This window comes from Sturnira hondurensis, unplaced genomic scaffold, assembly GCF_014824575.4.
Source record: "Sturnira hondurensis isolate 20B ecotype Veracruz unplaced genomic scaffold, ASM1482457v3 Scaffold0009935, whole genome shotgun sequence".
NCBI classification, from domain to species: Eukaryota; Metazoa; Chordata; class Mammalia; order Chiroptera; family Phyllostomidae; genus Sturnira; species Sturnira hondurensis.
The window spans coordinates 2,677,560-2,681,551 of record NW_028082566.1 but is presented as its reverse complement, the minus strand read 5'-3'; positions in this window follow the sequence as shown (position 1 = coordinate 2,681,551).

Sequence of the window (3,992 nt, the reverse complement as noted above, 5' to 3'; positions counted from 1 at the left end):
CCCACACAAATTAAGAGCCACAGAAAAGAGTGCCAAGAATAATCCCTTAGGGAACACTAATATTTGAGATAAGCAAATGTAGGTAAAATAAAATTCGAGTAGACTAAGAATCTTTTAGAAAATTGGAAGAAGGTCCAGAGAGAAGGGAATGCTAGATGCTAAAGGAATAGGTTGATTCAAGATAGAGAGAGTAGTTAATAACATCATATGCTGCTAACTGGTCAGTAATTTTAATTATAGTATCATTTTTAATGAAAATAATATATTGGGTGTTCAGTACATGTTATCTCATTTGATGTCTCAAGAACTGCATGAGGAAAAACTGATGATTACATGATTACAGGTGTTAAGTTACTTGTTTTTTTTTTTTTAGAGAGAGAGAGAGGAGAAGAGAAGGAGAGAGAGAGAGAAACATCAATGTGTGGTTGCCTCTAAATTACTTGGGATTTTAATTCAGGTCTGTATGATTCCAAAGCACGTCCTATTTCCATGCTGTTCTGAGGTTGGTGGTGGTCTTGGAAAGGGTGGTTTTTGTAAAATATGGGGTATGGAAGTTAGGGTGCTCTTAAGTGACACACTGTTAATGGGATTTAGGGGGAGGTAGGCAGAGGACATTGAAATGTAAATGTGACAAAAAATAAGAGAGACTAAACTAGAGGAGGGAAATGGAGTGCAGCTTATGCTTTATTTTGTTTGTAAGATGCAGTTTTGTGTAGCGATTAAGGTACATGTTCTTTATCCAGACTGTACTGGTTGGAATCCTAGGCAGGCTGCTCATCAGTAGTGTGTTATTAATCTGGCTCACCTCGCAGAGCTTTGTAAGGATAAAAAGGGACCTGGTACATGGAGAGTGCTTCAGAAATGTCATTATTCTAGAAGTTTCCTTATATGCTAAGGAAATGAAGTGAAAAGGAAAGTATTATTACAGCAAGAAAAAAAAAAGAGATTTTGTTGCACTTTGTCTTTAGCCAAAACCCAATCAAAACACACCTGTGACTGAAGACTTCAAATGTATTACTTTTGGCAGCAAAATAAAATTCAAACCTTGAAAAACTTAGGGGATATCTGCCAGAGAGCAGTTTGAAAATATAGAATTTTTGCTTGAGATAGGTGATTTGGGGAGGGTCTGAGAAGAGGATTGTGGATTGAATACTATTAGGAAGAGTAATTCAATTACTCAATTAGATATCTCAATAGATCTCGTCTAGGAGAAAAGGCTAGATTTAGGATAAAGCTATCATTGGTTAAGAAGCAGCAATCAATCACACCTATCAGCCAGCATCTTAGTTCTGGTTGTTCTCTGGAGTCTCCTTTATAAGTGCACTAATCTCATTGATGAGGGCTTCTCTCTCATGACCTAATCATCTCCTAACACCATCATATTGAGGCTTGGGTTTTAACATAGGAGTTCAGTCTCTAGCAGCCATGAGAGGGAATGTTGGGTCATTTTCATGAGTTGGACAAAATTCATGTTTTTACATGTGTTCAGACATGATTGTACAGTGGGTCTAGTTTTTGTCTTAATCTCTCACAGTCAGAGTTGCCTTCTCTGACATTAATGTTCGATGAAATTTTAGGCTCAATAGAATGGCAAGGTCTAGCGATGAGGGCCAGGTCAGCTCTTGGCATCACGAAGGCCTAACATCCTTTTGCTCTTGGATTTGGCTTCTTACAGTTATGAGGCCCATACTCAATGTGGTTATTGGCACTAATAACTTAAAGGATACTAATAACTTAATGACATATTGTACAATGTTTTAGGAGACTTAAACCTTGTGCTTCAAAACTGAGTGTCCTTATTTCTGTAATACAGTAAGTATCACCTGTTGAGTGCTGATCCTGTGTCATGTACGCATCATTCATCACATTCTAGCACTTGTTATCCAAAGTCTAGCATGGAAGGATCTGAAGACATGTTAAACAAACTGTCTGTTGTTTAAAAACAAAAAAGATATTAGATGGTGGAGCTGGGGTTAGAAGCCAGATGTTTGACCCCAAAGCTTATGATATTCATTGTCATCATATTAAGTTTAATATTTTCTGAGTGCCCACTATATGCCAAGTGCTATTCTCATGCCATATATACATATATGTGGCATATATATATATGCCAAATGTGTATGTTTATTTAATTCTCATAACAATTCTGATGAACAGATACTATTTCATAGGCACCTACAGGTTGAGCATGACTGGCCCTATAGTTAGGGAACAAATAACCAGCTCATTATTATGCTTCACTGACTCTGTGGTTGAATAACAAAGTTAGTTTAAAAGACTCTTAGTCCAGCCCTGAAGGCTTGTTTTGACCGCCTTTCTGAGCATGTCTAGTGCACATTTCCAGGAGTGAGTAAATTACAATTTCCCAAGGCGGCCTGATGCATCTCTGGAATATTTGTCTTCCTTAATTTTATACCCGTTGGTCAGAGTTTTACCTGTTAGGACAATACAAAGGAAGTCTCAGATCTCTTCAAATTTTCCACTGAATACGGAGTTGAACTTTTTTTGCATTGGATTACTGATATTTGGAGACACAACCCAAATTTAAGTGTCTTTAGCATATTTATGTCAACCAAAATTTATTAACTTCCTTTTTGCCTTCTATAACTTGTTGATCTCTTTTTATAGAAGAAGATTTATAATCTTAAGAAGATTTATATTCTTCTTAAGAAATTTAAAATTTCAGTTCACCCTTTTCACGCAGAATAGATTTTATCATAAAAATTTTCAAAATGCACAGCAACTCAAATATATCAATAGCTCCAGATTAGTATTTATCAAAGTTTTACTATGTGTGCTTCATCCACCCATTTTCTTTCCTTTTGCTGAGTATTTTATAACAACTAATAATCATTATGTTATTCTACCCCTACATATAAATTTCTAAAATTATGGATATTTTCTTATACAACTGCAATGAGTTTTTCCTGTTTGGAAACAGTGAAGATGATTTTAGACAAGATTGCTTGTAAGCTGCCTTAACTCTACACTTAGCATGAAGGTTAGCTTAAATAATGCTAAAAGTTGTATTATGTTTTAAGAATTTTAATAATTCTTTACATTTTTTAAATTTCTAAGTGGAACAGCACCTTAAAAATCTTATTACAGGGTTCGCATTGAATCACTTCTCTTTTTTTTAATGTTGAAGTTGTAAGAAGGAGGGTTTTCAGGGCCACATGTATATAATTGGTGAACAGCTTGCCTTTCCTGCTGAATGATTAACATAATAGAGAAAAGTTTTAAATAGCTGTGGCTCACCACAGGAAGAGTAGTGTATAAAGTTAATTGGGTAAAATATTATGCACATATTTAAAAAAGGAAACAAACGAGAAAGAAACCCAATGAACCTTTCAGTGTTCTGACTTGCAGGCCCCATTTGTTTTTACAGAGGGTTAGCTTTGGGTATTTAATATAATTTTTTTACCAATTCGTTTTAATGTTTTTCTTCCAAAGTATCATTTCCTTCAATTGTAAAAATAATCAGATGTTTACACTACAAAGGAGTTTTAATGAACTGAAAAAATAAAGGAGTGATAAAAGTCACCCACAAATGACTACACCCTGAAGCAACTAGATAACCAATGTTATATAAATAGATAAAAAGTGTTTTTACACCTTAATGTTATATTATGCAGTGTTTCAGATGTATTTTTGTAACTTATTCTCGTACCATGATATTGTTTAACCATTTCAAAATGTTGAATATTGTTTTTTAAAAATTTCTTTTTTTAAAACCTGAGAAGAGACAACTGTATTACACGAGCGTTTATTTTGTTTTTGTTTTTAAACACGAGCTTTAAAGAAAGGAAGGGGGCAGATTTCTTTGCCTGTCTGGGACGCGGTTTTCCGCAGACAGAGCTCCCACTCGCTGCTCTCCAGCCCGTGGCCATTGGCTCCGCTGCGGCGGCCTGGTCTTGAAGGACGCACGCAAGGAGGTTGCGGTGCTGGAACTGCTCCTCGAGAAGATGGCTGACTGTGGCTTTCTTTTTTCT